Below are 26,261 nucleotides of genomic sequence, written 5' to 3'. Positions count from 1 at the left end.
GTCGCTATCATTTGCCTACTTGTGCGACAACCAGTAGGCGGAGGGCACTTTTTCCTGTTCAGGACTTCAGTGTCGCGTTTAAGTGCATTCTAGGACGGTAACAAGAAAGCAAAGATCGCTTTATGTTCATTTCAGGATTTATATGTCCTTGTTATGTTAATTTACATTATGAATGCATGCATGTGCTTTAATTTTGATTTACATATATTTCAAATAAAACAAGTATAATCACAAGTTATTTGTTATTAATTAAACACTGATTCGACATAATTATATACTGAACTATCAATCAACTAACATTTATAACGGTGTTAAGGTGTTGCCGACGATGCACATCTTCACGACTTTATGTTTTATGTCACCAATAAATCGCGAATGCTGTTTTGTCTATAAATTGTTTGTTCGACATATCGTTAATCCTTATTTCGACTAAGGATTAACGGTGTATAAATGTGTATATTGGCATCGGCTTACCGATTATTGCCCTAGAAGAAACAAACCCGAGACATGCTTGTACAAATCTGAACTGAACTGAACATAAATGGATATACGTCATGAACTGGCAGCAAGGAATTCTCATAAAACGGACATAGTAAACATCCACTAAACATTAAGTGCTGTAGGCAATCTATATCATTCGAGTTTAAAAGGGATTGTCTCACAGATGAAAAAAATAGCGAAAAAAAATAAAATTGTCGAAAAATGACATAAACTTGGCATCGATGTATACAATGCATTTGGAAAAATTAGACCTTTGGGTAACATCGTTGCGACCTTTGGGAGACATTGAAACTTTTCACCAGAAGGTCATATCTTCTTTCGACCTATAGTCATTGTGTGTTTAATAATAAGATATTATATTGCGTACGACTTTTTATCTACTAATTATGTTATACCAGTTATTATTTGATAAATATGTTTGAGTTTTGTTTTGTTTTAGAACCAACGTTCTGATGAAGTGACTACACGCGCTTTGATTCGGATGGATAAATAAAATTTGCTTTTTTAACTTCTTAGACATGACACCTAATTCATTTTTTACTTAGGAATTGATAATTAAGTACCGTTTGTGGTTACAAACATATTGGGTTGGTAGTCAGGATGAACTATTTATATATTCCTTTTTTATAGGTTTTTACACTGATAGCCAGAAAAAGTTCCATAGTATTTTAGTTCATTTAACATTCATCAACTGTTATTATGCTATTATTTATAAAAAATACTACAGCATAAATGAATAATTGGGATCGTATACCAAATATCTTGCTCTTCTTTGAAGCGCACTTAAGATTTGGAGTTACTTGTTTGGCCTAAAAGAGTCAAAACTTACATAAAAACTATATCACGGTCATCGCAGAACCTCTCATCCGGCGGAATTCGAGCCAGCGTTTAGAAATTTAGCTAACCGCGCTGCTGTATTTAGACTATATTATTATGTTGAATTTTATTAGAGAACTGCTTTGACATAATTACACCGTGAATGTGCCTTGTTTTAGCCCGATGATTAAAAGGGATTCGATGATTGTAAAGTAGTGTAGAGTATTAATGATAGATCCAGATTTTCACGATAAATTCTCGGCAATTTTTATTTGCATGATTTTATTAAGTTTTTGTATTAGATTAGGAATGGGAGTTGATAAAATAATGTTGTTTTTGAATGGTAGATTTAGTTATGTTCAACATATATTTTGTGACGTCACGATTAGGATTCGACTGTTTTATTTTTTATTCACAAACATGTGATATTGATCTATGTTTGCCCTCTTAGTGAAAAGGGAATATCTCCTATTTCTGTCATTTTACGCAGTATGTATGATCGTTAGCGTACCTACATACGAGCCTACATCCTGTATAAACGTACAGTAATGTAATAATTCCTTAAACGACTTCGGTGGTCTCTAAATAGTTGTCAAAATGACGGTCCCTTGTAGATGCGTGTGTGCGTAAGTGTGTCAGTGCTTGTGTAAGTGTGTCCGTTCGGCTTGTCAAGACTGTAAGTTGAATATGCATAAATGTTCACCATGGCGAGGCGGCGTGCCGCACATAGTATTCTTAACCATGTACCTCAAATATCAAGGTCAGTTGTTAATTGTCAGAGTACTGTTAAAAGTAGTGATCTATAATGAAGCTTATTCGGGCAGTATCTTAACCATGCAATATATAATTTTCAAAAAAACGGAAAGTTCAAAATTTATGAATAAACGTGTCGCAGGTCCGTGTATGTACGCGTTGACGTCCGTCTATTTCTACACAACCTTTGCCAGGATGTATGTTTGGTACATCAATTTTCAAATAGAACCAATTGTACGCTCCAGTAATGAAAGTAAAGTTTTGTTTTTCGCATATAGCATTTTTGTCGCAACTCACTTCAAATGTAACAAATATCGGCCGTTAATGCCATACCTTCAACATATGTTCCAACTTTCTTAAAAACACATCGAAGGGCATAAAAGGGCGTGGAAAAAACAACAACAATTAGGATAAACGAAAGGGCACACTGATGTGACATAAGTGACAGACAACTGCAACATCTAAAACATTGTGACAAATAAAGCAAATAGCGGTCACTTTGTAGTCACTTACATAGGGTTTAAAAGGCCTATGCTTAACAAAAATTGACATCCATATACTGGAGGTCGATCTATTAGGCACATAATAGGGGCAAACAAGACCTGAACTGAATATATAGTTACCACTTCCTATGCTTTATCGCCCTGGTAGGCACAAATAGGTATAAACATATTGGGCACTATCAACAAACATTTTTAGACAGGTCACTGTGACTCGTTTATTAATGAAAGAGCATGTCGCATATGACATTTTTAAATGTGGGTGGGCGAATATGTCATATCTTATACAAGAAATATAATCATTTTTTTTTATTTTGTGTTATCTATTGATAGAAAAATCTTATGTCGATCAAGGCATACTATCCTAAAGTGGACACTCGAGTGGATTGATTATATAATGTTGTAAATGTTTTGTTGTCTATAATGTTCGTTAATACTGATAAAAATATCTAATGTATAACGAAGCATCTATGCTGTGGACACTCGAGTGGTTATATAATTTTTATTTTATTAATGTTTTGTTGTTTTAGGTCATGTCGCCAGAGTATTGGATAACATAACGTTGTAAAATCGTTATAAACCAGTTTATAGCCATGTCTTTCAGGCAGAATACTATTCAAAGGATATAAAATCCTCGTGTCAAATAAAGCATGATATACAAAATTAGACATTCGAGTGTTTACATAATGAGCGTAGTGACTAAAACCTTCTGGTATTCGCCAAAGTAGGTACCTATTAGGGACATAATGGGCCTAAGGTGAAAATCATGTGACCTCTGCCTACTAGTTGTCGACTTAGTAAGCACATTTTAAGGAATGACTGGGCCTGATTTTAACATGGTGACATTCGCCGTTTGGTTATCGACCTAGTAGGTGCATATTAGGAACATAATGAGCCTCAGCCGAACACAAAATGACCTCCGTCTACTGGGTGATGCCCAAAAAGGCAAAAATCTTAGACCATAGCATATTGGTTGTCGTCCGAGTAGGAACATAATAGCGACATTATATGCCTGAATAGAAGACAGGGACACCTCAGCCAACTGATTGTCAAAGTTTTGGAATCATAAAAAGGACATTTTCAGTCTTGAACAAAACATGTGCGAGTCTTTACCTTAAAAAAACTTTAATAAACAGTGGTCTTCACCATGACCTGGCGCCCTATTAAAACATGCCCTGAGTCTGAGCATATAATGACCTCATACTTCTGAGTATTGCCATAGTTTACTCATTATAGGGAGTAACTAGACATGAACTGGGCATAAAATAACCTCAGACTAGTAGAAACATAAATGAGACGTACTTTATGCAGTGACCTCCGCATGACCTAGTGCTGTAGCGGGCATTAATAAGGTTATCAACCAGGCTCAAACGTTCGCATGCCATCTATATTATTGGAACATACTGGGCCTGAGTAAACGTATAATGGCCTACACGTACCGATTGTCGCCCTCATGTGCACATCTAGTGAATCAGCCTTCTGGTTGTCTCCCTGGTTGGCACAAATAAAGACATACCAGACCTGATTTGATCACATAATAATTGACCGCCGCCTACTGGTTGTCGCCCAGTTAGGCATTCAATAAGGACATATGAGTACTGAGCTGAACAGACAATTATATCCGCCTACTTGTTACCCCGCTAAAAGACACAGTATAGGGATATACTAGGCTTGAACTAAACAGATTGTTGGGAAGAAATATAGTTGGAACATACTTGGTTGAACTGATCGTAGATCTTGGTTATGCCTGACGCCCTAGCATATGCATAAATAGGACTTACTAGTCCTAAACTGAATGTATAGTGACTTCCGGCATGACCTTGGACCATAGCTTTTACTAAACCTAATCTGAACATATGGTGACCGCTGCTTATTGGTTGTTGTCCTAGTTTACACATATAAGGGAAATACTAGACATGAAGTGCATGTACTTAGGACATAACCCGGGGCCTTTGTTGGCACATATAAGGGACATAAATAACCTTGGCAGAAGGCTGGAAATATAGTAACCTCCTCCAGCTGGTAGTCCACCCATTAGGCACATGTTATGAGAGTATTAAGCTTGAGGTGAACCTTTGAAGTCCACCGCCTGCTTGTTGTCGATCTAATACTAGTAAGCACATAACAGGGACCATACTAGTCATGAGTTTAAAATATAGTTACCTAAACAAACTAATTTTCGACCTTTTAGGTACATACTAGGGACGAGACCTTATGGGAACTTAGCTATGTGTTCTTTACATTTTGTTTCGAAATTATATACCAATTGAATGGATTACATGGAACTTCGAATTATTTTTGTAGCCGCGTACCATATAAGACGTTTTTGATTATCTATACAGTCGAACCCCGTTGGCATGACATTTTCATTAACAGATGTAGAGCAACATTAAGGAAATACTCAAAAAATGCTTGTAAATAATGTCAAAAGTATTTTGACAAATACAACCTTTGGGTAGCATCGTTGCGACCTTTGGGAGACATTGAAAATTTTCACCAGAAGGTCATTTCTTCTTCTCGCTTATATAATTACTTACGTTTTTTATGTAATATCTTTTATTATCCCGGTTGATATTTGAAAAATATATTTGAGTTTTGTTTTGTTTTTGAACCAACGTTCTGATGAAGAGGCTACACGCGTTTTCATTCGGACGGTGAATTGATTTTTACTTTTTTAATTTCCTAGACATCGCACCTTATTAATTCTTTACTTTGGACTTTAAAATAAGCCATCGTTTATTGCAACAAACAAATACGAATTACATGGTACTTCAAATAAAATTTCTTTGACGCGTACCAAATAAGACGTGTTCAATTATCTATACAATCGAAACCCGTTGGCTCGATATATCAGGGACTGGCATTAATAATTCGAGCCTCGCGAATATTGAGCCAAGCGGTATTGCGTATTGTATGTGTATATTTATACGTTAAATAAAGACTTGTTAACCTCGTTTGTTGTTTGCTACGTTATCTCTTAAAGAGTAATTATTACCGTGTGCATATTTTGCAGTTCACAATATAACACATTTAATAATATGAAATAATTTGAAATTTATTTACGCAAAACAATTATATAAACCCATCCATAGAAAACATAAACAACTAATCTTGATACTAAGTTAGTAGGAATACGTGCGAATAGCTTATGTTGTCCTCTCAAGATTGCTCACCATTTGACAGTTGTATTAATTCTTTCATTTGGAGAAATCTTCAGCGCAATAATTTTATCTGAAGACGCCTGATCAAAACACAATCAGATTTATACCTGTACTGACATTACTTTTAAAACGCACATTAGATGAGTTTGGACATACATACATAAATGTCACATAAGGCAAATGTTACGAAAGTTGAATTGGAGATGTTAATCCAACGTATTTATGATCAATGCGTACTTTGTTGGTTTCAAGATGTTAATAACAGTAAAAAGCTAGAAACGTATGTACTTATGAAAATAATTGTTGTATGTGAACCCAATCTTAACTATATTAATATAATCAAACATAGAATAGCATTTTCACGATTCAGGTGTTCTTAACATAAACTTATAAACTTGATTAAGCTAGTTACAGAGGCATCGATAGAGCAGAAAGACTGTGTACAACGTAAAATTTATATGTACTGTCGAAACTGAATATCATGATCTGCTAGTGTGTCCATACTATAGATATCTGAGATCTTTATGTTTATCAAGATATTATTGTTCTTGGCCAACTTTACAATTTTACATGATTTAAAATATTTAATGAATAGTTATCAATTATGTACGCTACATAAACTTGCAAACTGTATATATCTTGCATGTGACCAACGTAATAATTAATTTGTAAATATGTACACGTTATTGTTACCAATAAATGGACTAGAACAACATGTTTTACAGTTTTAAAAGATAATCCATCAATATATAAGTCAAAACCAGAATTCAAACCAACATTTAGACACTAAAACGTCTCATTCTAATAAACTAACACAGTGGGCGATTTGTTAAACACGAAATCCTCGTGCACGTTCTTATCAATAAAATATTTATGTCAAATTTGTTCTTATACATGTATTCAACAATATTCAAACCCTATATTTTCATCAGGCACGTTATTTACAAACTTAAATTATTATTGTGTAAATGGAAAAGTTAATGATAACTTAGATTTAACTTGTTCATAGTTCAGATATTTAACAACATAATTTTCTTATGATTAATAGTTACATTTGTGTTTGTATATGAATTACATGCTAACCGTCTTTAAATTGTATTATGTATAATAGCAATGACATTTTTATGTTTATGCTAATAAAACTTAAACTTGACTCGGACATACTTTTAACATCTGTATTCGTACCAGCTAAAGAGAGAAATTACAGTGAAAGAATGTTTGCTCAAACTGTTAAACCATTTAAATCTGATAATGATTATAATACCAATCAAGCAAATATAATCGATCGGCTTAGCCAAGCAAACCAGTCAAGGTGTGAAAACTGTCATCGAGTAATACACACAAAACAAAATGTTAAGTGTTTACTAGAGACCGGAAAATGACATCCAGCGTTGAGAAATATTTAACCTCAAAAAACCAAGCTAACCGATCTAATTGTATATGAACATATTGAAAAAACAAATACCTTAAATCTTGTTCGAGCTAAAGAGGATATCGAACCTTGCGATACCGAGACACCGAGTTTCGACTGTAATCGAATAGTAATTCATTGGCATCAGTGGCCGATCTGCCGACATGAAAACCTATCATATTTATCATTTAGTCACTTCCGATTGGCCTTAAGTTTGGGTCGCAATTTTTACACCTTACTTAATATATTGCTTAACGCTATGCTTCTATATCTTTTATATTCACTCGCGTTACCACGCGTTCTTTTCTGTAATATATTGGTGTTATTATTACCCTCTCTCAATGACTCCGGGTATTCTGCGTTATTTAACATTATGTTTTACAATTTGAGCAAATTTGGCTGAACTCATTTCAAATGAATTCTTGAAAAAAACGCCATTAACATATTGTTGCCGGAGCACTTTCGCTATAGAAGATATAACATTCTTAAATTCTGATTCCAAGATTATCCCATCTAGCGACTCATAGGCCTTAAAAGGCACATTGAATTCGTTTTCATTATTCGCAGCACCAACAGTTTTTTAAAATGCTTATACAACTCATTTATAGATAAGCCTTCTGAGATGGGTATACTTTTCTTGTACTGAGTTTTCATTTTTTTCCGGACTGTTTTGTTTTTGTTATTGCCATGTTAGCAATTCTACACCCTCATTATATGTTATTATTATTATTATTATTATTATTATTATTATCATTATTATTATTATTATTATTATTATTATATTATTTTTATTATTATTATTATTATTATTATTATTATTATTATTATTATTATTATTATTATTATTATAATAATATTATTATTATTATTATTATTATTATTATTATTATTATTATTATTATTATTATTATTATTAAACGCGGTCAATCGTTACTGTGCGACTGTAGTAAATTTAAGAATGAATTACGTTTATCGTTATCCCACGCAATGTGTATACTGGGGATGTCCAATTGATCAAGTAACTGAATTCCTGTTTGTAAACAAATACCGTATAGAATTATTGTTATTGCCGAGTGGTCATAGAAATGTGTGGAAGGAAGTATTTCAAAGTTGCTCAAAAGAGAGAAATATCGATAGTTAATGATACAATAATCTAGCGGGTTTTATGGAAAGTAAAGTCGCTTATTTTACTATCCTTACTAGTAACTTTTCCCCTGGTTGTCTAAACATTTATCTTTACTTATTATGTTAGGAACATTCGTCAACATTTCTTCGAATTGCTCGTTGTCTATATTATTGTCAAAACGTAAGAAGCCAATTTCATCCGCCATGCGGCCGTTTTAATCGCAATTTAATGCAAGTATATAATCAGTGCTATATATTTCGATTTCCTGTTTAGTTTTACCATTTGTATGCCTTTCAATAATCGTAATATTATATTTAACACCTATCCTTAAAATAAATGGAGATACATCCACTATAACGATCTTTTTGTATTTTTATTACCAAATAAATTACACTGTGCGAATAAGAAGTTCTATGAAAATCAATGACTAAGTTATTACGTAAAGTAATCTTGCATAAGCGTACACATAACGGTAAGGACAATGTAAGAGAAGGATTATGCAATAAAAAGTATTTAAAGATAACCTTCCTTATACAGTTACGGCTTCATCATCATTCATTCCTATTAACAGGCTTTGCGTTTTGAAAACCTTGCAAATCGGGACATTGAATGGTAAGATAAAACATATAATCATTACATTTTTAACTGAAATATTATCAATCAAAATAGTCAATTGAAACTTGTCAGCGTTATCGCGCTTATTTGACTGTCAGGTTGTTAAACGTATATTTCGCGTGTCGTCTCCATGGTATTATTATATCAAGCTCAGTGGATACACTTATGTTTGTTGCCTTTATGTCTTAAATATAAAGATTTTATTAGATCGTGATATTTGATAATTTTTATAATGTAATATTAAGTCGAAGTCAAAGTCAATATAGAAAATCAAGTGTTTAGTTTAGGAGATCATTTTTTGTTATGCCCTAAGACATAATGGCCATTGTAGGTAGAAATGAACATAATGCATGTATGCTAAACGTAATACCCCCACAATAAATTTTCATAAACAGATGTAGAGCAACAGTATTGAAATACTAATAAATGCTAATAAATAGTTTCCAAAGCATTGGAATAATTCGACCTTTGGGAAACATCGTTGCGACCATTGGGAGACATTGAAAACGTTCATCAGAAGGTCAAATCTTCTTTCGACTAATAGTCATAGTCATATCCCAGTTATTATTTGAAAAAATATGTTAGGTTTCTTTCGACTAGGCATGATGTGTTTAAAGGGACTGTCTCACAGATGAAAAAAATAGCGAAAAAAAATAAAACTGTCGAAAAATGACATAAATTTGGCATCGATGTGTACAATGCATTGAAACTTAATTATTGAAGTAGCACATAGTTAACAATTAAATTAAAGTTAGCAGTTATTTCGTATTTTTCCATTAAAAACATACTGGGCCTGAGTAAACATATATTGGCCTGCTTGTACCGGTTGTGCCCTCATGTGCACATCTAGTGAATCAGCCTACTAGTTGTCTCCCTGTTCGGTACAAATAAAGACAAACCAGACCTGATTTGATCACATATTAATTAATGACAGCCGCCTACTGGTTGTCGTCCAGGTAGGCATTCAATAAGGACATATGCGTCCTGAACTGAACAAAGAATGATATCCGCCTACTTGTTACCGCGCTAGAAGACACAGTATAGGGATATACTAGGCTTGAAATAAACAGATTGTTGAAAATAAATATAGTTATTACTAGGTACTAGGTTGAACTGATCACACAGTGTCATCCTCGTTATGCCTGACGCCCTAGCATATGCATAAATGAGACTTACTAGTCCTAAACTGAATGTATAGTGGCTGCCGGAAAGACCTTGGATCCTAGCTTATACTAAGCCTAATCTGAACGTATGGTGACCGCCGCCTATTGGTTGTCGTCCTAGTTTACACAAAAAAGGGAAATACTAGACATGAAGTGCATGTACTTAGGCCATAACGCGGGGCCTTTGTTGGCACATATTAGGGACACAAATAACCTGGGCAGAAGGCTGGAAATATAGTAACCTCCTCCAGCTGGTAGTCCGCCCATTAGGCACATGTTATGAGCATATTAAGCTTGAGGTGAACCTTTGAAGACCACCGCCTGCTAGTTGTCGACCTTGTTCTAAAAGCACATAACAGGGACCATACTAGTCATGAGTTTAACACATAGTCACCTGTACAAACTAATTGTAGACATTTTAGGTACATACTAGGGACGAGACCTTATGTGAGCTAAGCTATGTGTTCTTTACGTTTTGTTTTGAAATTATATACCAATTGAATGGATTACAAGGAACTTCAAATTATTTTCTTTGCCGCGTACCAAATAAGACGTGTTCAATTATCTATACAATCGAACCCCGTTGGCATGACATTTTCATTAACAGTTGTAGAGCAATAAGAGCAATATTAAGGAAATACTCAAAAAATGCTTGTAAATAATGTCAAAAGTATTTTGAAAATACAACCTTTGGGTAACATCGTTGCGACCTTTGGGAGACATTGAAAGTTTTCACCAGAAGGTCATATCTTCTTTCGACTAATAATCATGGCGTGTTTTATAATAAGATACTATTCCGAACGTCTTTTTATCTAATATGTTATGTTATCCCAGTTATTAGTAAAAATGTTTAGGTTTCTTTCGACTAATAGGCATGATGTGTTTAAAGGCACTGTCTCACAGATGAAAAAATAGCGAAAAAAAATAAAATTGTCGAAAAATGACATAAACTTGGCATCGATGTGTATAATGCGTATAATGCATTGAAACTTAATGAAGTAGCACATAGAGTTCGAACCCGGGTCCCGACACCTTTCATTTTGGTACTTTTTTTACAATTTTGACAATAAAGCGTAACACATTTCTATTAGATAATTGTCCTGAGATTCGTTACAAAAAAAAATTGGTGCCAATCTGTTATGACCTAATAATAAATTATCGTTTATGGTTACAAACATATGGGGTTGGTAGTCAGGATGAACTATTCATATATTCATTTTTATAGGTTTTTACACTGATAGCCAGAAAAAAAGTGCTAGAGTAGTTCTGTTCATTAAACGTTAATCAACAGTTATGATGCTATTATTTATAAATATTAATATAGTATAAATTAATAATTGGGATGGTATACCAAATATCTTGCTGTTCCTTAAATCGCACTTAAGATTTGAAATTACTTGAATGGCTTGGATAGTCATAACTTACATAAACATGTAGAACAAAACAGAACAGAACGGAATGTGTATTTAAATTAATAAATCATGATTATAAACACAGAATGAAAAAGTAGCATGCATGTAATAAATTAATAAGTAATGCCTATGGATTATTTGGTAACTATACCAACAATACATATAGTATACACAAAACTAACATATTTAACAACAATATAATGTGAGAATGTCTTTTAAGATATCATGTATTTATGTCTCTTATCTTAAAAGCCTAAAAACAAAAAAATCGCTAATTTTATTAACAGAGTTTTTTTTCCAGAATTTAGTTATGATATAGATTTTATCATACTTGGATTTCTAACATAATATCTAGGAATATAGGTCTGTCGGATTTCATTATACATTGGGTAAGCAAAAACAAAATGGAACTCGTCTTCTATATCGTTTAGATGGCACAGTGTGCACTTTCTGTCTTTTCTATGTATATTTTTATAAAAAAATATTTCACGGTCATCGCAGAAACTCCCATCCGGCGGAATTCGAGCCAGCATTAAGAAATTTAGCTAACCGCGCTGCTGTATTTAAACTATACTTTTATGTTAAATTCCATTAGAGAACTGCTTTGACACAATTACACCGAGTACCTCGTCTTAGCCCAAGGAATTAAAAGTGATTTGAGAATTGTAAAGTATTGTAGAGTATAAATAATAGCGCTAGATTTTCACGATAAAGTCTCGGCGATTTCTTTGCATGGTTTTATTCATTTTTGTAATATATTATGAATGGGAGTTCATTAAATAATGTTGTTTCTGAATGGTTGATTTAGTTTTGTTCAACAATGATTTTGTGACGTCACGATTTGGATTCGACTGATTTAATTTTTATTCACACACATGTAGTATTGATCTTTGTTTGCCTTCTTAGTACCTCAAATATCAGTGGTTATTTGTTAACGTTGGAATATTTTATCTACACTGAACCTTATCCGGGCTGTATAATTATTTACCATGCAATATACTATTTTCAAAAAAGGAAAGTTCAAAATTAATTAGTAGGCTTGTCGCTGGTTAATCTACTTGTTTTACTTGTTATGTACATCCGATCAGAACCAAGTACCGGCTGTCTTGACGTCATCATTTTTAAGATAGAAACAAATGTACATTCCAGTAAAGAAAATAGAGTTTTGCTACTCGTATGTAGCACCAATAAATGTCAACCTGTCGTATTTATCGCAACTGATTCCAAATATTATAAACATCGGCAGCTTTTGTCATACCTTCATCAAATGTTTTATTTGTCTTGAAAGAGTCGATATACAACGAAGGGCATAAACTGACGTGGACATTTTTACAATGATTAGGTCCAAACGAAAGGCACCATGGTGTGCTATATGTGAAAAAACAGGCGCAATTTCTAAAACATTGTGACATATGCGGTAGATGAAACATTTCAGGGTGATATATCACATACAATAAATAAACGACATACACCTATACAGTCCTCCATTTGTTGACTTTATGCTCAAATATCAAAAACGTCTGTCACGTTTTTCAAACAGAGATATGATCAGACAGTGCGATCTTGTTTATCTTTTTTCTCAAATTTGTTAAATTTACGTCTAAAAGAGCAATGGTTCGGGGGTTACGTGGAACATTTTTTGCTTTTGTTTTACCTTCTGTCCACATAAATTTGAAAACAAAAAATAATTATTCACATTCCATGGTAGCATGTAAATAAATATCAAATGCAACCTTTCACCAGATATATGTTAGCCAGTTATTTTATACACGATGTATATTATCTTAACCAGTTTGAAATTAAATAAAAGTTTTTGTTTTTGTTTTAAATACTTATCCAGAACGCATAGTAACATACCTTTTAGCGAGCGTTCTAAGATCGTAAAAATATTTTTTGCGCGCATTCATATTGCTTTAATCAAAATTCTAGCTTTTTTGTATGAACACTTTTATGTTTTTCAATGCCCTTTCACCTGATCTCCAATTTTTCAAAAGTTTTTCTTTGCGGTGGTCTGCGGTGGACATTTAAATAAAATAATAGGGTTTGTGATGATACTGCTGATTACCTTGGAATGTTTAATGATCTTACAAGTATCAAGATTATAAACTTAGTTTTCACAAAATGAGCATTTATAGAAATATGGAAGACTAAACCAATATATTTTTTGGTTAAACGAGAAATGTAAATCACATAAAAATGAAGTTGTTTTAAGACAACATCAACAATAAATATAAAAGAAGATGGATTAATTGAACAAATAGTTATAAATCTTATTACGTATTTTAATTCTGAGATAAGGTTGTTGTGCACATATCTTGAATATCTGAAATACGATCTGTCTTAAACAAATTACATTTCAATCGACGCATTAAATAAACAAGAACAGCAGTACGAGTAAGTCAAGAATTGTGTTAATGAAAAGTATGTGAACCTGGGAACTGTTCATTCATAATCGATGGATATCAGAAAACTGCATTGTCAATTATCAAAACGTATTGATCCTGTAAACACTGATATTTTAAAAACATTACAGTGACCTTTGATACTTTTCACTTTCAGAAGTTCAACTTCTAGTTTTGTTTCTAAACACTGAACCTGGTATTTGTTAAGCTCGAACCATTCATCATCTTTACTCGAAACATACTTTAAAACGATCAGACCAAATGCACGTATCACATATTCAATTATGAATCTTTACAACCTTATATAATGCCTAGTGTGACTGTTTACAGTAATTCAAGTTATCCGCAGTTTGTCTTTATTTTTCTTCAATTTATAATTTCTTTCATGTGAACGTTTCCCTGAAAACAAATATCAGGTTACTTTAATATGCAAATCAATATATTTTAAATTATTTACAGCTATTAAAACAATAGAGTTTGAAAACAACCATGGCAAAAGAAGAACAAGGTTATGACGAACAGATTATAACAAAAGTACATGCAAAATAAAGATGTAATAAACACAGACTGTATAAGATTCAATTAACATCAATTGTACTTTGTTGCCGATGTTAAGTTTTGAAAAGTGAAATTGACATAAAAGGAATGCATAGGCACTATACGATCGGTTTTGTTAAAATCGCAAGTTTATTCTATATTGTGTTTTGTTTATGAAATAGTTGTATCACCATCTTAAACCAAAAAATAAAACGAGCCTGTCAATCATTTTGAAAGTTTGTGTGATTTTCTGTCCTAGAGCTAGATGTTTTGGCTGTTGGTACCGTTATGAACAAAACAGAGTTTTGACTAAAGCATAACAGGTCATCCTCACATTACACAAATATAAAACAGAAATATAGAACACACACGCACGCATGCACGTACGCACGCACACAAGAACAAGCACGCACGCACGCACGCTCGCACACACACACACACACGCGCACGCACGAACGCACAAACGCACACACACACACAGACACACACACACACTCAAGCAATAAAACTTAATATATTTACATTAAATCGCGTTTTAAATGATTTTTGCATCAACAACAGATTTTTTAGAAATTACTCAAATGGAAAGAAAATGAAAAACATCAACCACGTTTCACACAAATCAGCGTGAAGGATGGTTGATATGAAAGTTATTTAACACAGGAACCTTGAATATTACAGAAATAAATAAAATGAAATAAGAAAACAGAGGCATAATTGCCGTTTATGAAGGCACCTGATACATATAGATTGGAGGTACACCATTTGTGATAAAACAGCAACAGATAAACATGTAAAAATGGAATATAAGACTGATTGTATGTTGTTTGTTTTAATCATATACCTTGCAGTGCGTTTTTCAATTAATTAATTGAATTAGACTTCCAAACTCTTTTGTTCAGAAAACAATCAGAGTCAATTATTAAAGAACAAAGAGATCAAGTCACTCTTGAACAAATGCAAACTTTCCATTAGTTTTTTAACTAAGCCAGCCATTAATTTGTGTCATTTTAACTTCTTTAAATATAGACAATGCAAGAGATTTGAGTAATAAACGCTTTAACCAAGTTGACTTAAAATAGACCGCCTGTGAAAATACCCATCACAAGACGGTAGGCGGGGTCGAAATAACAAGACCGACCAATCAACGATCCGAATCCGCTACAGGGATAAGCACCCTCTATTGAAAAATGCACTGGACGCGTGGCCTCTGTAAACACACACGGGGCTTAATGGTCTTATCCGATAAATCAATACTCAACCACATGCTACAAATGCATTTGCGTTTACGATTGGGGAGGAATTATAAGCAAGTCATTAGTATGATTTTTTTCAATTGCTAAAGTGAATTTGATGTTATATTTTAGATACTTAGACATTTGGTATCTTTATAAATATAAACATAATTCAAAATAAAATACTTAATCGATATTAATGTCATTACTACACACGTTTTTGTTTTTGATTCTGAAAATTGATATGGCTTCCGTTAATGTAGGTCTTATACATTTGACTTAAACATAAACTATTACAATGAGGCATTCATTTAATGAACGCTACAAATCAATTATGTGTTATTTAATATCATTGTAGTGTCCCAAGTCCTATCTCAAGCCTTCTTTAAGTGACAATTGATCCCCGACCCGAAACTCGTGTGAATAACTTCTGGGTATTGATCTTCCATTTCAATTATCTTGTGTTCCCTATTTTTACATAACATTTATTCAGCATTAAATGGCATTCATAGGAAAAGAGTAAACAAACAAGCTTCACCCAAAGTTAGTAGGAATACTTACGAATAGATTACGTTGTACCGATATATTAAATATTTGATAATATAGTTTATTATTAATAGTTATTTTTGTGTTTGTATATAAATGACTTGTTCACCGTCATTTATATTGTATTATGTATAAAAGCAAGGACATTTTTATGTTTATGGTAATAAACCTACTTGACATACTTTTTACGTCTGTATTCGTGCCAATAAAAGACCAAAATTAAAGTGAAAGCATGTTTGCTCAAACTGTTAAACCATTTAAATCTGGAAAAAAAATGATACCAATCAAGCAAATCTAATCGATAAGCTACTCGGCTTAATGAAGAACAAGCAAACAAATCAAGGTGTGAAATTCATACCTGAACCAGCAAAAATGACTTTGAGAAAAGCAAACAAATCGAAATGTGAAATTCTTACTTAGGACAGCAAAATGACATCGAGCGTTGAGATATATCAAACATCAAGCTAGTCGATCGAATTTTATACGAACATATTGTAAATTCAAATACTTTAAATCTCGTTCGAGCCAACGGAATATCGAACCATGCGATACCGAGCCAAGGAGCTTCGACTGTCATCAAATATCAATGCTTTGTCATCATTGGCCGATCTGCCGACATGAAATCCTATCATTTTTATGATTTTGTCACTTCCGAAAGCATTTTCGTTTGGGTCTCATATTCATCCGCCTTTATAAGGCAAATTGAATTATTTTCATTATTCGTATTTATTATTATTATTATAACCATTATGATTTCTATCATTAAACGTTTTATCATTACTTATAATATTTTAACCGTATTGAATTATTTACCGTATTTCTACCTGTACCTATTGTGATTTTTTTCAGTAAATGAGTCATCTAAGCTATGAATGTTTGTATTATAAATATTGTCACACAACGCGTGTGTTTTTCTTATAGCCATATCTCTGTAGAATTACTATATCATATCCTCTTAAAATGTTAAAAAAATCAGAATCGCAAAGTTTTTCTACCAAGTCCATTTATATTCCACGATAGAATGCAATAACCAGTACTACTAAATTCTGAGCTATGTCTTGTTATAAACAATAATCATTTTTTCCAAAAAACAACGTTTGCAATTATCATTGGACTTTTTAAACTATGCGAATAATAAGATTAGTGATGCAAATCAAAAACTATGTTATGATGTACAATAATCTTTCATAAGCGTACACATAACGGTAAAGGCAATGTCAGAGAAGGATCATGCAATGCTAATACATGTTTAACGATAACATTCATTTTACAGTTTCATGCTTATTAACAGCCTTATTGAACGAATATTTTGCATTCAATGTATTATGAGTGCGTCGCCATGGTATTATTCTATGAAGCTCATTGGATATATCATAATATGTCGCCTTTATGTCTTAATTATACAGATTTTATTAGTTTGTGATATGTTATAGTCTGCAGACACAACGTCAAACAACACAACATTGATAACTTTGGACAAATCCGACCTTTGGGTAACATCGTTGCGACCTTTGGGAGACATTGAAAATTTTCACCAACCGGTCATTTATTTTTTCGACCAATAGTTATTGTTTAATAATACATTATTATTGCTTACGTTTTTTATGTGACATGTTATATTATCCCAGTTGTTATTTGATTATTATGTGTGAGTTTTGTATTCTTTTAGAACCAATGTTCCGATAAAGTGTCCACACGCGTTTTGATTCTGATGGAGAATTATTTTTTATTTTTTTAACTTTCTAGACATGACACCTTGTCACAATGGTGGTCCCGTATAGATGCGTGCTTGCGTAAGTTCATCAGTGCTTCGTGTGTCCGTTCGGCTTGTCAAGACTTAAGTTGAACATGCATGGAAGCTCACTATGACCAGGAGACGTGTCTCACACAGTATCCTAAACTATGTAACTCAAAGGTTAAGGTCAGTTGTTAATTGTCAGAGTACTGTTGAACGAATTAATCTGGAATAAAGCTTATCCGGGCATTATATTAACTATGCAATACTCTAGTATACACTTTTGTATACACTTTTTAAAACACGGAACGTTCAAAATTGATGAATAAACGTGTCGTGTTTGCGTCCGTTTATACCGACAGAGCCTTGTCCAGGATGTATCTTGAGTACATCAATTTTCAAATAGAAACAAATGTTCGTTCCAGTAAAGAAAGTAAAGTTTTGCTACTCGCTTGTAGCATTTTGTGGCATATTTATCGCAACTTACTTCAAATGTAACAATCATCAGCCGTAAATGGAATACCTCTATCATATGTTCCAACTACCTTAAACACACATCGAAGGGAATAACAGGGCGTTAAAAAATAAACAACATTTAGGTTTAAACAAAAGGGCACACTGATGTGGCATATGCGATAGACAACTGCGACATCTAAAACATATTAAAAAAGAGCAAATATTGTGATATTAAGAACTTTACCCCTGAAGTAAATTTTGAAAAATATGCGACATATGATGTAGGTTTTACATAAACGGTAGGAAAAATATTCAAGGATGCTCCATCTCATAAATAATATACAGGCCATACATACAGTTCTCAATGGCAGACTTTATTCCCGAACATCAAAACCTTCTGTCACAGTATTCAAACAATGACATTATCAGTCACTGCGATCTTATTTATCTTATCTAATATTTGTTAGATTTTCGTCTTAAAGATTAATGATGGACCACGTGGGTCAAATGTCGTTTACTTTTATTTTACGTTTTTTGTCGACCTATATTTGAGAACAAAACATGATTAATCACAATCCACGGTAGCATTTGAATGCAGATCAAAAGCAACCTTTCCCTTTAAATATGTAAGCCACTATTTTGTCTATGATATCAACCAATTTCAAATAAGAGTAGGAGTCGATCTCAATCTCATTCAAAAACAGATAATCGAATGTTTGGAAGACATAACTTTTCGTGAACGTTTCTGAAGTAAGCAAAATGAGTATTTGCGGGAGTGTAAACTGCTTACAATTGTTAACCAAATTACTGACATTCTAACATTCCTGTTTAAAAGGTATTATGTTTTATCTTTCCCCATAAATACTTTTTAAACATCAAAACATGTCCAGTCCTACTTTTTACACCAGGGCTCCAATTTTTCGAAAATGTTCCTATGCGGTGGCTAGTGGTAGGCATTTATTAACATAAGATGACTTGTCATGATACTGCTGATATCATCATTCTGGAGTGTTTTATGATCATATCAAGCTTCAAAATTATAGTCTCAACTTTGAAAATGAAAGTTTCTTGAAATATCGAAGATAATTATTTTGGTTAAACTAGAAATAGAAATCTCAACACATTAACATAATTTCGTTATATGACAAAACAAATAAAGATAAAAGTAGATTGATTAAGTAAAAGGACTTTAATACCTATCACGTACATTAATGCTGAAATAAATTTTATTAGTTATCACAGATATTCAACTCCTAGTTTTTCCAAACTATTTTTTCGCTGGAATCATACATCCTCATTATTGGAAAACATATTTTAAAATGATCAGACTAAGTGCACAAACTCACTTATTTAATGGTGAATTCTTACAACAGAATGCCTGCTAAGACGGTTTATAGTAAATCCATGTGTCCGTATTTTGTCTTTATTTCTCTTCATTATTTTTTTTTCATTTGGCAGATTCTATAAAAAAACAAATATTTATATAAGATAATGTACAAAGCAATAGATTTTAGAATTATGTAAAAATGTTAAAAACAATAGATATGGCGTATGAAGAAAAGGATAGTTACGAACAGAATTTGACAAAAAAACCTATTCATGCAAGATATAGATATAACGCGTTTATTCTGTATAAGATTCAAACAGCATAAATCTTGCTTTGGTAACGATACATACATAGTCTTTAGTTAATTTTCTCCATCTTTTTGTGTGGTCTCTTCTTGTGTTCTGGCTTTTGACGTTAAAGCTTTTCGATCACTTCTGATTGATCTCTTTCCAAAATCATACTCTATAATGCCATTTTCTAACTTTTTCATGTAAACACAACTTACTTAGTCAGTGCAGTTATTTATTATGAAAAAGTAACAGAAAATACATGCCATTATGATTTTATAAGTGAAAGTCTGTACTGAAAAAAAAACGTCTTAAGACGGATGGAGGATATATGCGCCCGGTTTCGTTACACTCGTCAGTATTATATGTTTATCATATATTGTATTTTGTCAATGCAATAGCTTTGATCAGCAAGTGAACACTATCTTAAATGTATTTACAATAAAAAGGTTAATACATAGATACATTAACTTGCATAGAAACATGGCATCAACACTACAAAAAGACAGTTAGGTATGTCACATAAATTAATATACAGAAAATGTTTTTGAGCCATACTTGACACTCACTACACTCCCTGCGTTGGGAGTGTTTCTGCATGTTGCCTGAAAATACATCAAGGCAAACTCTGCATTAAAGTAACGTAATAATACTGCCTTGTAACACACAGAACTTTTATTCATTTATTTCATTATATTATTGACGACATATTATTTCAATATGAGATATGAAAACACACACCTTCCCCTCCATTGTTTTGTTATTGCTCCGCGACGTAGTTAAATGAACGTTTTATGTGACTTCGCAAAAGAATCAACCAATTCTTTGAATGTTTGTGTAATGTTCTGTTCTAGGGCAATACTTTTTGACTGGTTGTTGGTACAGTCATGTTTTTTTGTTGTTGGTGTTTTTTTTTATAGTCAGCATTGCAGTGCTCTCTGTGACAACGTGTTAAGAAGAGGTAGTGCATTTTCAATTAATCATATGAATTTGACTTCTCAAAATTTCTCAAAATTTATTCGATCAGAAACGATCAGAATTAATAATGAACTAACAAAGACATTAAAATACTGCCAGACATGACATAGTATCATTATATGTCTTCAAATTACAAACCATGCGAAGCATTTGAGTAACAAATGATTAAAATCAGCTGAGCTGTGAAAATGCCGATCACCAGACGGAAGGCGGTGTCGAGATAACAGAACTGCCTAATCAACAATCGTATCCGATACAGCGGTATGCATATTCTGCTAAAGAAATCAGTAAAATGGTCGACTGGACACGTGCCCTGTGTAAACATCCTGGAGATGGGGGTATAAATCAATACACAATTCCATTAAAATGCACTAGACTAAGTGATAAGTATGAAAGTGTTTTCTGCAATAACATTTAGTATGCTTTATTACATTCCAAATTTATTTTTCCATTTTCTTATAAAAGTTCATTTGGTGTTATATTTGGTTATTTTAAAAACGACATGCACTTTGCATCTTTATAAATATAGAAGTATTTTGAAATATAACTTAAACGGTAATTTTATTTTTGCTTTTTCTTGTGAAAAAATATTATGGTTTACCTCATTGTTTTGTCTTATACATTTTACTCAAAGATGAAACATTACGATGAGAAAAATCTCAGTGTATGAAGGCTTCAAATATATTATAATCTATTTGCATTCAAATGTTCCAAGCTAAATTTAACACATTATGAACACATGAACACATTATAGGCGCTATAAAATGCTCCTTAGATACAAAATGTCGTCTGAATAACAATGTTAACACAATCTAAAACAAAGTTGGGAACCAAATTTAGCCGAGCTTATTCAAAAGAGATCGCTGTTTATACGGACGTCAAAATCACACCAGGCATACTGGAGGATATCATATAATATAACGTCGTTTCCTCTATATTTCATAATAATAATAATAATAATAATAATAATAATAATAATAATAATAATAATAATAATAATAATAATAATAATAATAACCATCTTCAAGTTATTTAGTTTCAAGTTAGTTCTTGAGGCATTTCCTGTCGTTCATATTTGTACAAATCCGATAGTTTACCACTGGTAAACGTTTAACCAATACTTCGAGGAAGCCTGGAAACGGTGCCTTTGATGGTCAACACAATCTAGAAGTATTAACACCAACAAATATCCACACACTGGCGTATGATAGAAAAAATCTGCGGTCCTTAACACTTATAGTCATTTTGAGTAACCTTCTCAATACTCCCTCATTGGCTTGAGTCAGGATTGAGAACTGTATGTCCCCTACTTGCCTGTATCCCAATGAATTATAGAGGGATTAGCTTATTATCCGCATCAGTAAGCTATACACTGCGTTTTTGAACAAACAACTATCAAAATACCTCGAAAATGAATATATCCTTGCGGACGAGCAAAATGGATTCCGGATCAATACATCTTGTGAAGATCATGTTTACAAGCCTAATAGTGTTATATGGAACAACAAAAATGCATTTTCAACGTACGTCGACTTGCGACGCTATTTTGGTAACATTCACAGGGACATGCTCTTATACAAACTACTACTTAACAAAATATATGAGAAGTTTTATATTTCAGTAAACTAAGAATGTTTACGCAAATTCTCTATCTTGTGTCCGGTTTAACACTTCGAAAACGGACTGGTTTTATTGTGTCACTGGTGTGAAACAAGGTTGCACATTGTCACCGACGCTTTTTGCATTTTTTGCCAATGTTATCGTTAGGCCATTTTTTTAATTATATGTTTTACGAACGGCCAGAGTTGTGAAGTGTCGGAGGAGGAGGAAATAAAAATAAAAATAAAATTACATTTCTGGAATTTTATTTTTTGGTCGGGGAAAAAAACACACAGAAAAGCAAAAGCTATGATGTATTCTCTATGACTTTCTATTTAAATGTCAAGTCAATATGTAAGTGTGCACATTTGTTTTTGCTTTATCTGATAAGTTCACTTCATATTTTCATTAATCACTCTTTATACTTTGTAAATGCAGGTTATAATAGACAAGTGACATAATAATAATCAATTATTTTCGCTAAATCCATTTGCCATTTTGAGTTTAAGGAATCGGCTATCACTTCACTGTGTTGTCTTGGCTGCAAATTGTCTGATACCAATTCACCAACCATGTCATTGTTACAGTTAGCAAAAGAGCTTTTTTGTTTTCATCTATACAGGGAATATTTATCCGCCAGGAACTAGCGATCCAGGAACTTGTAAATCAACTGATTATAGCTGTCTGATAAAACAAAAGCTGTCTATCCAACAGTGATTCAAATAATACTAGTTGTCCATCACACATTCTGTCCAACAAGCAGTCCAAACAACACTGGTGGTCCAACCAACACTTCAGGTCCATCCATTTATAGCAACTGTAGTTCAACCAACACGTATGGTCCATCCAATATAGCGGTCCAGTAAGCAATAGATGCCCAACCAACAATAGAGTTTCAACAGGCACTAGCTTACATCATGATGCTACCAATCTAGCAGCCCAACCGATTGTAGTGATGTTCTACATTGAAAGTGATGGTCTCAGTAGATAACCTCAGCATATTTGAATCATATCTGTAAAGAAAAGAATGGATCATTAAAAGTATATTTTTTATAAAAAAAATAAGTTACTTTCAGACTTATTTATGTAAAAATTGTATTACATAATATTATTACACACAGAGCAGTATAAATAACATAATTTATATTGATGATGATTTATATATGTTCATTCATAAGACTATTTAATAGTTATACTGTACCTGGTAATATACATACAGATTCCTCATTATAGATTATCATAATTACATGTCAGATAGTAAAACAGCTTAATGCATACTTTGTGTTAATTTTCAAAACAAAGGTTTTAGAATAGATGATATTTTTTTATTAATAATACTCCAATAAGAATAGTAACCGCAGTCTTTTCTGAACCATCTCATCTACCCCACCCACCAGAACTAAACTGTCCAGGTAAACAGTCAAGCGATTTATAGCTCATGACATTCAAACTATATCACAATAATGTAATATAAACTCATTTAAATGACAAATCTAATAAAAATTAATAAATAATAACAAACCTGGAACGATAATTAGTCCATATTTATCGCTGTTATAACCCGGAAGTCACTCTGCCGCAAAGGATTATCCGGGTGAGCTAAAACCCGGTACCAGGTATCGATATCGAGAAAAGCCGTTATCACAGTTTATGATACCGGATTATGTTGATACTGTGTTATTTTAAGTATGCATTGGTTGTCAAAAAGCAATTAATAACGGACCGTGGATACTTGAATTTATCATCTGATATTAACCCTGATATTAACATAATTCGGTATCAGAAAGTGATACCGGATACCGGGGGATACCAGGTACCGGATACCAGGTTTTTAGCACCAGCCTGCAAATCCGATGAATGTTTTTCATTGGCTTAAACGTTTTTAGAGATGTTTACACCAATGTTTTTAAAACTATTGCGATGTCCTCTGCTTTTAATGATTTGCCGCGATAAAGTTTCATCGGCGGAAATAAAAAAAAAACGAAATCACAATTTTATTTTTATTTCAAAAATGAGTTTTTTTGAGCGGCGGTGTTCGTAAAACATAGAATCAAATAAAAAAGGCCTTAAGGAAATCAACTTCCGAAGATGTGGCATCGCTATCGGGGACAGTCAAATTTGTATCCTCATGTAAGCTGACGATATAGTGTTAATGACACCGAAGAAAAGTAGCAAAACATGCTTGAAGCCCTAAACAGTTACTATACACGTTGGCGTGTCGTTGTCAATACGTCTAAGTCGAAATACATGAACTTCCGGAAAGGCCGCACACAGCGAATTCAACACTCATTTCGAATTGGCGAAAGTGAACTTGAATTTGTTAACAAATATAAATACCTCGGAGTAATTTTCCATGACAAAGGCGATTTTATTTTCACATGCAATGGCACAAAGGGCATAAACTAAAAGACATTGGTTTCAGGCCATACGAGAATTAAGTTGTATAATTCTTGTGTTGTACCTGTATATTACTGGACCTCAGTATGGGGATTCAAGCAGTTCCAATCCTCACACAATGTCCAAAACCGTTGATAAGATATGCCCTTGGCGTACATAGATTCGCCCCTGTTTCCGCGCTTACTGGCAACACTGGCTTATATCCTAACCCGTAATAGACGTTGGATTAACATGCTGCGCCTCTGGAATAGGCTCGTGCTCATGAACCTAAACGGACTGTGCACCCAGGTGTTTTAAATGGACTATAACAGGTGAACTTGTAATTGGTAAAGCGAGTTTCAGAAGATCGTGACACACATAGGGCATATAGACAGTTTCAATAACAAACCACTATATAAACATTTTGTCAAGAGGGGTCTAATCTATGTCGAAATTAAGAACGTATACGGTATTAAAGCGATACTTTAAATACGAAAGCTATTTGGACTTAGGCCTGACCAAAAATGAACGTTCTTTGCTGGCCCAAACACGTACTGGTATATTACCTTTAAGACTGGAAACTGGGCGGTATCTATCTAGGTGAACCTTTGGATGCAAGATTTTGTAGACTATGCGAAGCCCAAGAGGTTGAAAATGAGTGTCATTCTGTATTAAAGTGCTCATTGTATACTAATACAATAATTTCATGCATCGGTCCAGTGCTTTCTGAAGAACATTTCATTTATCTTACTGACATCGAAAAATTAGCGTTTTTAGTGAATTAAAGAAATGAGGTAGTTATTGAAATAATGTGAAAGCTTATGCTCTAAGAAAAAAGTACACTGTATGCATAGCATTTATACTTGTATTAGTATGTCTTGTGTCATTTAATTTTGTATCAAACATGTATATGTTTCAACATTGTATAACCGACCAAGTATCCTCATTTACTGAAGGAAGTTAGATTAACACATGGACTGTTCGGTATTCTGGAAATCTTTATGAGTATTTTTAATTTTTAATAGTACACACTATTTGCTAAAGAGAAACAGGACCGCGACTTACATACTTATATAAGTTAATATATGTACCAATACTTGAGAATTGTTAACATTAAGGTGACTTATTGTTTTGTGAATATCATTTGTGTTGTGCACATGTCAATGTCAAACTTACTTACTTACTTTCTGACTTATAGTATTACTATACCCGAGTATTATTTAATCCGCCCCCCCCACAGAGTCCACATACTTGCATAATAGCTTGGCTTGTATCAGATTGTAGCCCTAAATGTCCCCTTTGTACCAGAACCTGGTCTTTGTGCG

The sequence above is a fragment of the Mya arenaria genome, chromosome 12 (assembly GCF_026914265.1).
Source record: "Mya arenaria isolate MELC-2E11 chromosome 12, ASM2691426v1".
Taxonomy (NCBI): domain Eukaryota; kingdom Metazoa; phylum Mollusca; class Bivalvia; order Myida; family Myidae; genus Mya; species Mya arenaria.
This window is presented reverse-complemented; position numbering follows the sequence as displayed.